At 46.5% G+C, this 13710-nt stretch overlaps 1 protein-coding gene across 5 annotated transcripts in view; it reads left to right on the forward strand.

The window, feature by feature from the left end:
* Positions 1-13710, forward strand: part of LOC132401091 (tyrosine-protein kinase Fyn) — a 233108-nt gene that overhangs the window by 94175 nt on the left and 125223 nt on the right. For 4 of the 5 annotated variants that reach the window (XM_059982920.1, XM_059982919.1, XM_059982916.1 and 1 more), the window contains exon 2: positions 840-898. The exons of the other annotated variant lie outside the window; for it this stretch is intronic. The gene's annotated coding sequence lies outside the window, so the exon portion shown is untranslated. The remainder of the gene's footprint in view (positions 1-839; positions 899-13710) is intronic. 5 annotated transcript variants of the gene reach the window in all.

Below are 13710 nucleotides of genomic sequence, written 5' to 3' on the forward strand. Positions count from 1 at the left end.
ATGCTCATAAATTACAGACGTGCAAAATAAACAGGATAAATGTAACAAAACTTGTACGTGGCTGTGTGTGTGTGTGTGTGTTGAGAGAGACAGAGAGAAAATGAGAAAGAACAATTGCAGGCCATGTTAAAGATTTTCAGATTGGTTCAGAAGCCTGAAAGCTGTTGAACCTTGAGATGAAGGTCTGTAACTTCTGCCCGCTGGCAGCATGGAGAAAAGAGCGTGGCTAGGATGCCGGAAGCTGCCTTCCTGAGACATCTCGTATTAAGATGTCGTCGGTGGGAAGAGCTGTGCCTGTGATGAAACTGCCCGGACCTGCCACGCTCCACAACCGGTTGCTTTTTTGTGCATTGGAGTTTTTTTTTAACCAGGCTGTGATGCACCCAGTCAGAATACCTTCTACTGCGCGTCTTTGGAATTGTTAATAAAGGAAGCAATACTAACTAGAAAGACAACTTTGTGTTATTAGTGGGTTGATTGGAGAAACTGGAGTTGGCAGGCGGCAGTGACGGGCCATGGCAACAAGGATGGATCCCTTGGTGTCGGCACAGAGTCCATGTTTGCTCCAGGCAGCGCCTGTTTGCCGTGCGATTGACTTTGGTCAAAGCTCCAACCCTCAGGTGCTATCTCCCCCCCCCCCACCCTACCGTCACACCCCTCACTGGTTGTGAATGGGGATGAGACCCAGCAGGTCGTCAGCAGCTGTGAATCGGATGTCTTGCTTTGAGTGTGCGTGGAATTAATTATTCCAGCTAGTCCTTAATTTAGAAAGATAAATTTCTCCACGTAGTATTTCTTTGGAGCCTCTAAAGTATGTTCTCTTCTCCTCTCTCCTACAGGTCTTCTGTCCTATTTGTATGTGAAGCAATGTAAAATCCTGAATGATAGAGAGCCCTTGGTAAGTAGCAACCTGGTCATATTGTGAATAGGGAGGAGAGAGCTGGGCATTTCTGTTTCCCCATTCCCCAATGTCTGTAAGCTTGTGGTCCACTTCAAATTGGTTTTCTGTTGTGCTAGACTAGGGCTCTTACTCTGCCAAGCTGGGTATATGACCACGAGCACAAGCACGGTGAGGTACAGGTAGAATGGAAAAACCTGTGGCCACATCACAAACACGATCTGTAGACTCAGACAGCACACAAAGTTACTTTGGGTCCATTCTAGCCACAAGCTAAACCTCCCTTCCTGCAGGCTGCTGCTTTATCTGAAATGTCTGTGATCAAAGTCACCGGAGAGACAGTGAAGATGGTGATACAGAAGTCTCAGCACAAGTAGGCAGCATTCTGGAGACACACTTGGTAGAGGCTCACACCCAAAGGTACATCACGTTCTTATACCCTTAAGATCAAAGGTAACAGTAGGTGATTCGATGAAACTTCAATAGTTGCAAGGACATTGGTTACTTCAATACTTTGGGTTGACAAGTGGCTCCTTTGAAATAGACAGTGGAAGCACATTGTGATGGATAAGACACCTCTGTAGGTCCAAGCACCTTTGGGAGAAACTAGCCAATATTCTAAAACCTTTTGATGACAGAGAGCCAGGCACCCAAAATCAATGTTATCAGGGCTGTCTCTAAGTTAATAAATATGATGAGTACACAAAAACTATTGATTGCCTACACTTGCGCCCATATTTGACAACATCCATCTTGTCTGCCAGCTTGAACTCGAAGTCACGATGGTGGCAATAACTTGGCCGTGTTTCCTGGTTTGATGCAAGACAATTAACGTAACCCATCATCTGGGCCATTGCATATGCAACCTCTTAGTTTGTGGAGCAGTCTGTAGTTTTACCTTCAATTTACAAAAAACTGAAAGCTGATTGAAAGTTTCTTGAACTTATTTACATTTACAATAAGAACTGAGGCCTGGTTCTTGTTTGAATTAATATCTGCTGTTCTCACGTAACTCTGGAATGCTCCCTAACCGTGTCTAGTTTTTAGTATCCGTCGCACAAGCGGGGATACGCCATTCTGCCTGCGCAGACTATCAGTCATTCATAAGATTGTCAGCTGATGCTGGGATAGCGCAGGGATGCTGTATATTTCCACGACATTTGGACATGACCAGGATGTTGAGCCAAGAACGTACCCTTCAACTGCAGTAACTTATCCGGTCTCGAGTCTTGTCATCTATCCACCTGCCACGCATGCAGCCTGGCAACTCCCACCACCAGTCCTAATCAATTCCACGGCGACTAATTCAGCCCCCTGCATGCCCACAGCTTCCAGCCCCAGATTTGGTGCATTTCATTCTCGCTTTCTGCAGCATTCAGCGGAAAGAGTGTGCTGGACTTGCCGGTGTACGTGAAGAGAGGGGTTGTAGGTGCATGTGTTGGTTGCACCTTGCCTGTGGTTGGAACACATTTGACATCACGTCACTCTTAAGAGTGCAATTCTCACCATTTCCCAATCAGGTGCATTGTAAAATTTGTTGTTTCATGGAGTAGTACAGAGCAATACATAAAAAACACAAATTCATAGCAGTTACTTCTATTTTTATATTTCTTATTGTAAGTGGTGCAAAAGCAGTTCAAAATAGGTTGGATTCATGGATTGTTCAGAAATATGATGGCAGAGGGTAAGAATCTGTTCCGAAAATGTCCTAAGTGTGCTTTTAGGCTCCTGTACCACCTCCCTGGTGGTAGCAGTGAGAAGAGGGCATGTCCTGGGTGGTAAGGGTCCTTAACGATGGATGCCAGCACTTTGAGGCATCACCGTTTGAAGCTGTCCTAGTGCCCGTGATTGAGCTGGCTGAGCTTGCAACTTTCTGCAGCTTATCTCCATCCCGGGCAGTGACCCCTCCACACCGGGCAGCGATGCAGCCAGTTGGAATGCTCTCCATTTCTCCCACTGAAATATAACCGGTGGCGTGCCTTCTTTGCGATTGCATCAGTGTGTCGGGTCCAGGGTAGACCTTTAGTGATTTCGGCACCCAGGGGCCGCTCACCTTTTCCACTTCTGACCCCCTCAGTGAGGACCGGTACGCGTTCTTCTGAATTCCCCTTCCCACGATCAGTTCCCTGGCCTTACTGACACTGACTGCCAGGTTATTGTGACACCACACAAGCGGCCGGCTCCTGTACATCTCCTCGTCGCCATCTGAGGTTCTGCCAAAAATTTATGAATGGCGGTTGAGCTGTGCCTAGCCACACGATCATGGGTGTAGGGAGAGTAGAGCAGCGGGCGAAGGTGCGCCAGTGCTGATCTCCAGTGAGGAAGTGGTTATTTCTCACGATAAGAAAGTCAAGGATCCAGGTGCGGAGGTTTCGAAGTTGGATTATTAATATTGAGGGGATGATGGTGCTGAGGACTGAGCTGTAATCACTAAATGGCAGCCTGGTGGAGGTATTGCTGCTGTCCACGTGGTCCAAAGCTGAGAGAAGAGCTAGTGAGATTGCATCCACTGTAGACCCACTGTGGCAAATTCCATTGGGTCCAGGCTCTTGCTTATCAGGAGTGAATTATAGCCACGAGCGGCTTGTCAAAGCCCTTCGTCACAGCAGATGTGAGTTCCTCCTGGGCAGTAGTCTCTGAGGCGGCTCTCCCTGGTCATCTTGGGCGCTCTTTTGGTCGATCTTTTGAAGCAGCTGGGAGCCTCCGACTGCAGCAGTCAGAGACTGGAGACGTCCTTGAACGCTCCCACCAGTTGGTTAGCAGAGGTTTTCACTGCCTATCAGAGCTTGATGCCTCACGAAGGGCCACCCTCTTGAAAGATGCTCTGACATCAGCCTCCAGGACAAACGTCACAGGGTCACCAGGTGCTGCAGGGATTCGCGCAGCTGTGGTATAATTTTCCCTTTCAGAGCCTGTGCATAAAAGGCATTCATCTTGTCGGGGAGCCATTTATGATGTTAGGTTTTCCTTGGTGGCAAGTGAGCAAACAGTAGAATAAAATGAATCTCTGCCCATGTAAAGTGGACATCGTTGAACTGAATTGACATCCTTCATTTCCATGAGGAGTAAAAATCTTTGTGTTACATCTCCATTCAAAAGTGCAGTGTGCAATTATAGTAATTTATAATAAATATTATGTATAACAAGATAGTCAGTATAACATAGAAATACAGTTGTGTCTGCATGAGTTAATCAGTCTGACGGCCTGGTGGAAGAAGCTGTCCCAGAGCCTGTTGGTCCTGGCTTTTATGCTTCGGTACCGTTTCCCGGTTGGTAGCAGCTGGAACAGTTTGTGGTTGGGGTGACTCGGGTCCCCGATGATCCTTCGGAACCTTTTTACATACTTGTAATTGTAAATGCCCTGAATAGTGGCAAGTTCACATCTACAGATTCACACCAGTCTCTGCAGAGTCCTGTGATTGAGGGAATACAGTTCCCATACCAGGCAGTGATGCAGCCAGTCAGGATGCTCTCAATTGTGCCCCTGTAGAAAGTTCTTGGGATTTGGGGGCTCGCACCAAACTTCTCAACCGTCTGAGGTGAAAGAGGTGCTGTTCTGCCCTTTTCACCACACAGCTGGTATGTACAGACCACGTGATATCCTCGGTGATGTTTATGCCGAGGAATTTAAAGCTGTTCACCCTCTCAACCCCAGATCCATTGATGTCTATAGGATTAGCCTGTCTCCATTCCTCCTGTAGTCCACAACCAACACCTTTGTTTTTGTGACATTGAGGGAGAGGTTGTTTTCTTGACACCACTGTGACAGCCTCTCTGTAGGCTACATTATTCTTATTTGAGATTAGGCCAATCAATGTAGTGTCAACAGGTATAGCAATTGAATAACCTATAGCAGGGGTGGGCAAACTTTTTGACTTGTGGGCCACAAAGGGTTCTAAAATTTGACAGGGGGGCCGGACCAGGAGCAGATGGACAGAGTGTTTTGGTAATACACCTCTTAAGAGAAAATAAAATATCATGGGATATGTAGAAAACATGTGCTTTAATTTCAATTGAAAATGAACAAATGCATTACAACAAAATATCTGTCTTTGAAGTCCCATGGTATTTAGCTATTTATTGAAATGACTTTTAAAACACTGAAAATTAAATGAATAAAATACAGCTTTTTTTAATAGTAACAGTTATTATTTTAAAGCACTGAAAATTCTGTTATCCCTCAAGATATTATCATCATCACTCTCCTCCTGCCTGTCTTTATTTCAAAAACGGTAGGAGATGCAGGTCTACTTGTCCTGCTCCTTCTTATTCAATTGTCCCCTGTGCCAAAACTCAACAACGACCAGCACAAGGACAGAACAGTGACAGCGCGCCAGTATGCGGAGCGCGTTATTTGATCTGGAGTGCATTTTTTATTTTGAGACCGTACGTGCACCTGCGCACTACTCATGTCCATCACTTAACAGAAATGACATGTAACATGTAAGGCTTATTGAAAAAAATATTTTCAAATGCATTTTTTACATAACACAACGAAGAAACTTATTTTTAATTTCAGTGGGAGCAGTGTTGTTGGTCTCCCTTTTTAGCCAGCGCATCAAAGTCTGGATTTAATTTTGTTGTGGCGATTCTCAGGATGGATCTGAGGTGTTGGTCAGTTAACTTGGATCTGTGGCTGGCTTTGTTGATGTTCATGATGCTGAACGCCTGTTCACACAAATAGGTCGAGCCGAACAAAGAGTAAAGCGCAAATGTGGAGTAATACGCTGCACCTCAACAAAGGTCAATGTATAGCGGTGTGCTACATGCAACGCTAAAATTACGACACAGAGTCAGTAACTGCAGTCGAAGAAAAAACTTTATTCGAAATCCCCAGCCTCACTTTTAAGCCTCCCTCAACCTGCCCCCTGTGGCGCAGAGGCTCCAAAGCTCTGTGCTCGCAAATCCCCGCAGGCTATCTCCCTTAGCCAGAACGCTGGCTAATTGGGAGCCGGTTCGGATGTGCCAGGAAATGGGTTGCCACAAATGTATATAGAGTGCGTCATCTATTGGGAAAATGCCAGAATTGCGGGGAAAAAACGTTAACAAGGTTTATTAATATAATTTCATCAAGTTCTGCGGGCCGGATTAAAAACTTAACGGGCCGCATATGGCCTGCGGGCCGTAGTTTGCCCATGCCTGACCTATAGCATTCTTTGCTATTGACTCAGGAAAAGTTACACTGGTTGTTTAATGCTGAAAAACCAGTCGTGTCACAGGTTTCCATAACACTTCTTTCATCTGATCCCTTTTGGGCACTGTTTCAATGGGAAAATCACACTTCGCAGGCTTTTCCATAATTATCAGTGTCAACCCACTACTTTCAATCTTGGTTTCCCAGGTAGTGGGTGCAGAGTAGTTCATTGTTCAGTTTAACCTTGTTCAAACTTGACACGAGGACACTTGGGATCACCTCACCCTGAATCATTGCTAGACTGGGGTTTTTAACTGCCAGCGGGCCAAGTTGAAATCCGGATGTTGCTTGTCTTCTGAGCAGCACTGTGAGTGGGTTCAGGTTAATGGTACCTGGCACCCACAGGGTTGATTGTTGCCCGCAGCTGTAGTCCAGGGGTTCCCAACCTTTACGCCATGGAGCCTTGCCATTAACCAATGGGTCTGTGAACCGTGGACCCCAGATTTGGAATCCCTGCTGGTCTATGGCTGACGTCACCAGGTAAGCAATTTGACCGGGTGATGGATTGGACAAGATCTCAACATCTGCAAAATAAGATGGTTTTCCGTTCTCGCTGATCGGAGTGTGGAGTCGGTGCTGAGTGAATCAGGATGTTCCTTGTTCCGCTTACAAGACTTGTCCTGCTACAGCTCTGCCTGCAAACACGTGGCGGTCACTAAGTCCTTGTAGAAAAGTCCCTCGGTTCCCATCAGCTCTGGGTACTCTGGTACATTCACTCGACTGAGGTAGCTGAGTGTTTAAAGAACTGAGCAAGTGTGCAGAGGCCTGGATTGCTGATTTGGAGAAAACACAGTGTTGGTCAGTCAGCATCTGTAGAGGTAGAAGCAGAAATGGTGTTACAGACTGATGGAGTTTCAGTATCTGGAAAGACTAGATATCTGGTTGTTGAATCCAGTGGCAGCTGTGTATCGTGTTTGGTTAGGCACCGAGTTGCCGTGTTCCTCACATTTACACTGGATTTCATTGAGAGAGTATCGATCAAAGGCAGGTCAAGGTGGGATGGAGAATTGTCAAGTAAGAAGCAATGACTCATTTGAACCGAAGTGACTGCTGTGCACAATAACCCCCATTCATCCCATAAAAGTGTAGCTTGTACTTGAATTCTCCAGTTCTGGCCTCTGTCTTTCGACCGCCGCACTGCTTCTTTGAAACACTGTCTAATCTTTGAGGAATTAGTGCCTCACCTTCAACCAGGCATGTTCCGGCCTTCTGAGCTATTTCAGAAAGTTGGCCTTTCCAGTCTGGCAGGGCTAGTTTTGAGGAGAAGTCATCCTTCTGAAACTGTTTCTGTCTCCACAGATGCTGCCCGACTGGCTGAGTGTTTTCAGCACTTTCCGTTTTCATTTCCAGAATGTGTAGATTGCTGCTTTCCCATCCCTGATCTGCAGACCTAAGTTGCAAATCCAGCTTGACAGACGGGAAATATAAATACAAATAATTAAATAAATGTAGAAATTTAACTAGTAAGTTAGCGTAATGATTGTGACAGAAGGTATATTTATATTTTAGGATCTAGCTTGGCCGGACAGGAGTCTAGAACTTCTAACATAACTAATTCTTCACTGGGGCAATTGGGGATGAATTATGAAGGTCTCGTAAAGGAGTAGTTTAAAAGAAAGCCAGCTCCCAAGACACTATCAGCTCAATGGATAAAGAAACTTCTTTTTATATCTTGGTTATGTATGGGCTAATTCTCATCCAGTCAGCGGTTACACCAGTAAAACACCACGGGTTTCTGTGTGTGTAACTGGCTAATTTGGCCGTGATTGCTTGGCACTGCATCGCAGGTTTGCGGTGTGCTTGGTTCAGTGCCGTATCGCACAACCTCTTAGGGCTGCGTCATGGCCAATTCGTTCCAATAAACTATGAATTGCAGTCATTCTTCGTGCTGAAGAGGAAGCTCACTTCCTGCGACAGGCCCTGCGCTTATTTCTGCGTAAACAGTGCAGTCGGCAGCTCTCTGGAACCTGCTTGTGTCAGCTGGGCAGGCACTGGTAATTACTGCTAATTCTACCAGTTGCCCGAGAGAACAACATGACAAACCCCACTTTGGAAATTTTAGAACGTAATACCAGCTGATTTTTTTTTTGCTCCGTTTCGTTGCTATGCTGAGGTTGTTTGCCCTGGAGTCCAATTTTCTTCCGCTCGATTATGAATTCTTGGGGCTCTGAGTTGAAAGTGTGCTGTGAATTGAATTTTATCTTCATGGTAGAAAATTGCTTTCATTATTGCTTTGTCTGTCTGCCTTTAGCATGGGGGTGATTAGCGAGCTCATAAAGTGAACGTGGACTCGCTGCCTGTGTGTGTTTTGGACACTGTCAAAATTGCAAGTATTACGGAACTGAACGGGCAAAGAATTTGAAGCTTGGCTGTTGGAAGCCGTGCATCTAAGTGACCAGCTGAAGTGTGGAGATGAATCAGATTAACGGACGTCCCCAGATGATGACAGGGTTCCATTCCTGAGAAGCCACGCTATTTGTAAGTGGGAAGTAAAGAGAACCAGCTGTAATAGGAGAGTGAGGAGGCACAGCAGGAGCAGCTGCCGGCTAGCCTCACTGTGCAGAGAGTGAGTCTTTTGATCTGCCCAACTCATCCCAGCCCTCGATTATTGTGACTGGGATAAGGAGAGAAATGCCCCCATTCCCATCCGGCAGCCCTCAAATTCAGTTTGCTGGTCTTCAGATTGCCCGCCCGTTGGTGTAACGCACCAGGCTTGCCGCTCACACTCGTGCAGGGGAATGAGCTCTCGGCCCTGCCAGACAGGGCGAGCAAGTTTGGGTGGAAGGCACTCCCGTTCGCAAACCTGCAATGCAAAGTATCAGGCCGTGCACCGTCTATAGTCAAATGATAAGCTTTTGTGAATCTTAATCCGAATACAGGGTTAGTATGGAAATAAACAAACAACAATAAAAGGGCCCGAAGTTAAGGTCTCAATGTACGTTGGAGCTCACCCAGCAGGTGTCCCTCTACAACCGACCTCCGCCGAAATGTCACCGACCCTCGGATTCCAGTATACACTGTCCGGTGGTCTCCCCGCGCGTCCTTGCTCTTCACTCTCCTCGACCAAAAGCCCGCGGAAACCCCGGCTCCCAGACAGACATGCAAGAAAGAATAACATTTCTCCCATTGGACAGCCGCCCGTTATCTGTAGTTGTAACCCAAACGTGGCTGCTGCAGAGAAGCCACCAACTCAGCAGTTAATGTTACAGAGAAACCCTACATCTGTATGGGCCATCCTGAAGTCCGATGCTCATACCTGAGGAAGGCTTGCAAGCTCTTCTCTGAAGTTTGCCTGCTGCCAGGGTTAGCCATCTTTTGCATTGTCTTGAAAAGAGCAGAGTTCTCCCGCTGTATTCGCCAATTTGCTTGTCTCCATCAGCGCAGCTAAAACTGGTTATCTGGTCGCTGCATTTTGGTCCCTTTTCTACTCCGTTTCGTACATGACCACTATGACTTCAAACGACCTGCCCCCACCCCACCCACATTTCCCTTGGAGAGGTGGAGAAACCTTGTCGGAATCAGGAAAAATCTGCAGAAGTACTCACAAGTTGCTGGAGGAGCTCAGCTGGTTATGCAGCATCTATGGAGACGAATGAACAGTTGACATTTCAGACCGACGTGCTGCTTCGGGACTGGAAAGGAGGTGGGAAGATGCCAGAATAAAACAAAAAGTTGGGGGAGAGGGGAGGAGGTTAAGCTACAAGGTGATAGCCAAAGCCAGATGGGTAGGAAGGACAAAGGGCTGAGAGGAAGGAGTCTGATGGGAGAGGAGAAAGGAAAATATGTAGAAAATCCTTTCATCTGATGGTAACCTAGAAGCCTCCATTTTCTAGGGGCCAGTAGTTTGCCCAGAAGCAGGGCCCCATTCACCTTTCCCTAGCACTGAAAGGCAGTTGGATTTGGGATTGGTGGGAGGTGGCAGATAGGTGGGTTTTCCGAGGAGGTGAGTTTTTGAAGTTGAGGGGAGCTGGGGTGGTCGTACTTTTTCAGCTGCTGACACTGGCCATCATTCATGCCCTTTCTGAATTCTCTTTACAAAAGCAGGTATTGAACAGAACAGGAACAGGCCTTTCAGCCCATCTTGTCTGTGCTGACCACAATGTCAACCTGAAGAAATCCCATCTATTTACACAGAGCTGGAACAGCTCAACTAGTCGAGCAACAACTATGGCGAGGGTGCTTCTTGGGTCGAAGAAGGTTCGGGGTAGATGTGTGAGTAGTGTTACCAGGTCTTGTCTGGTTCAGCTGGCGGGAGAAGCTGTACCCATTTACTAGTTAACCCAGGCACAAGTTTGAAATGATTCTAGGGCAGGGGTTCCCTTTTAGAACATAGAGTAGTACAGCACAGTACAGGCCCATTGGCCCACAATGTTGTGCTGACCCTCAAACCCTGCCTCCCATATAACCCCCCCACCTTAAATTCCTCCATATACCTGTCTAGTAGTCTCTTAAACTTCAGTAGTGTGTCTGCCTCCACCACTGACTCGGGCAGTGCATTCCAGGCACCAACCACTCTCTGAGTGAAAAACCTTCCTCTAATATCCCCCTTGAACTTCCCTCCCCTTACCTTAAAGCCATGTCCTCTTGTACTGAGCAGTGGTGCCCTGGGGAAGAGGCGCTGGCTGTCCACTCTGTCTATTCCTCTTAATACCTTGTACACCTCTATCATGTCTCCTCTCATCCTCCTCCTCTCCAAAGAGTAAAGCCCTAGCTCCCTTAAGCTCTGATCATAATCCACACTCTCTAAACCAGGCAGCATCCTGGTAAATCTCCTCTGTACCCTTTCCAATACCTCCACATCCTTCCTATAGGGAGGCGACCAGAACAGGACACCCTACTCCAAGTGTGGCCTAACCAGAGTTTTATAGAACTACATCATTACTTCGTGATTCTTAAACTCTGTCCCTCGACTTATGAAAGCTAACACCCCATAAGCTTTCTTAACTACCCTATCTACCTGTGAGGCAACTTTCAGGGATCTGTGGACATGTACCCCCAGATCCCTCTGCTCCTCCACACTCCTAAGTATCCTGCCATTTACTTTGTACTCTGCCTTGGAGTTTGTCCTTCCAAAGTGTACCACCTCACACTTCTCTGGGTTGAACTCCATCTGCCAATTCACAGCCCATTTCTGCATCCTATCAATGGTCTGCAATCTTCGACAATCCTCTACACTATCTACAACACCACCAACCTTTGTGTCGTCTGCAAACTTGCCAACCCACCCTTCTACCCCCACATCCAGGTTGTTAATAAAAATCACAAAAAGTAGAGGTCCCAGAACAGATCCTTGTGGGACACCACTAGTCACAGCCCTCCAATATGAATGTACTCCCTCCACCATGACCCTCTGCCTTCTGCAGACAAGCCAATTCTGAATCCACCTGGCCAAACTTCCCTGGATCCCATGCCTTCTGACTTTCTGAATAAGCCTACTGTGTGGAACCTTGTCAAATGCCTTACTAAAATCCATGTAGATCACATCCACTGTACTACCCTCATCTATATGCCTGGTCACCTCCTCAAAGAACTCTATCAGGCTTGTTAGACACGATCTGCCCTTCACAAAGCCATGTTGACTGTCCCTGATCAGACCATGATTCTCTAAATGCCCATAGATTCTATCTCTAAGAATCTTTTCCAACAGCTTTCCCACCATAGAAGTGAGGCTCACTAGTCTATAGTTATCCGGACTATCCCTACTACCTTTTTGGAACAAGGGGACAACATTTGCCTTCCTCCAATCCTCCGGTACCATTTCCGTTGACAACAAGGACATAAAGATCGTAGCCAGAGGCTCAGCAATCTCTTCCCTCGCCTCGTGGAGCAGCCTGGGGAATATTCCGTCAGGCCCCAAGGACTTATCCATCCTAATGTATTTTAACAACTCCAACACCTCCTCTCCCTTAATATCAACATGCTCCAGAACATCAACCTCACTCATATTGCCCTCACCGTCATCAAGTTCCCTCTCAGTGTTGAACACCAAAGAGAAGTATTCATTGAGGACCTCGCTCACTTCCACAGCCTCCAGGCACATCTTCCCACCTTTATCTCTAATCAATCGTACCTTCATTCCTGTCATCCTTTTGTTCTTCACATAATTGAAGAATGCTTGGGGTTTTCCTTTACCCTACTCGCCAAGGTTTTCTCATGCTCCCTTCTTGCTCTTCTCAGCCCCTTCTTAAGCTCCTTTCTTGCTACCCTATATTCCTCAATAGACCCATCTGATCCTTGCTTCCTAAACCTCACATATGCTGCCTTCTTCCACCTGACTAGATTTTCCACTTCACTTGTTACCCATGGTTCCTTCACCCTACCATTCTTTATCTTCCTCACCGGGACAAACTTATCCTTAACATCCTGCAAGAGATCCTTAAACATTGACCACATGTCCATAGTACATTTCCCTGCAAAAACATCATCACAATTCACACCCGCAAGTTCTAGCTTTATGGCCTCATAATTTGCCCTTACCCCAATTAAAAATGTTCCTGTCCTCTCTGATTCTATCCTTTTCCATGATAATGTTAAAGGCCAGGGAGCGGTGGTCACTGTCCCCCAGATGCTCACCCACTGACAGATCTGTGACCTGTCCCAGTTCGTTACCTAATACTAGATCTAGTATTGCATTCCCCCAGTCGGCTTGTCAACATACTGTGACAGGAATCCGTCCTGGACACACTTAACAAACTCTGCCTCATCTAAATCCTTGGAACTAATCAGGTACCAATCAATATTAGGGAAATTAAAGTCACCCATGATAACAGCTCTGTTATTTTTGCGCCTTTCCAAAATCTGCCTCCCAATCTGTTCCTCGGTATCTCCTCCAGGGGGCCTATAGAATACTCCCAGTAGAGTAACTGCTCCGTTCCTGTTCCTGACTTCCACCCATACTGACTCAAAAGAGGATCCTGCTACATTACCCACCCTCACTGTAGCTGTAATAGTATCCCTGACCAGTAATGCCACCCCTCCTCCCCTTTTTCCCCGCTCTCTATCCCTTTTAAAGCACATAAATCCAGGAATATTGAGAATCCATTCCTGCCCTGGTGCCAGCCAAGTCTCTGTAATGGCCACTACATCATAATTTCATGCATGTATCCAAGTTCTCAGTTCATCACCTTTGTTCCTGATGCTTCTAGCATTAAAGTACACACACTTTAGCCCTTCTACCTTACCACCTTTACACCCTTTATTCTGCTTCTCTTTCCTCAAAGCCTCTCTATATGTTAGATCTGGCTTTACTCCATGTAATTCTATCGCTCCGGGTCCCATCCCCCTTTTGTGCCATGGACCAATACCATTGCTTGAGGCGTCTGTGAAACCCAGGTTTGGAACCCCTGTTCTGTGGAACGTAATGAGACACACAAAGTGTTTCTGAAACTTCCTTTAGATTTGGTAGAAAAGATTCAGTCAGGGCATCACAGATCGGTACTTGAGAGGGAATAATCTGCAGGTCCAAGAGGATTGGTACTGACTACATTGCTGTGCAAGAAGCTGGGAGAGATTTGACGGCCAAACAATGGTCTCTGTGCTGGAGCAACTTAATGCTCCCAAATTTAATTCAATAACCCTGAGGAGAACTTGCAGCATCTCTGACAATGCACTCGTTTAA

This window comes from Hypanus sabinus, chromosome 10 (assembly GCF_030144855.1).
Source record: "Hypanus sabinus isolate sHypSab1 chromosome 10, sHypSab1.hap1, whole genome shotgun sequence".
Taxonomy (NCBI): Eukaryota; Metazoa; Chordata; class Chondrichthyes; order Myliobatiformes; family Dasyatidae; genus Hypanus; species Hypanus sabinus.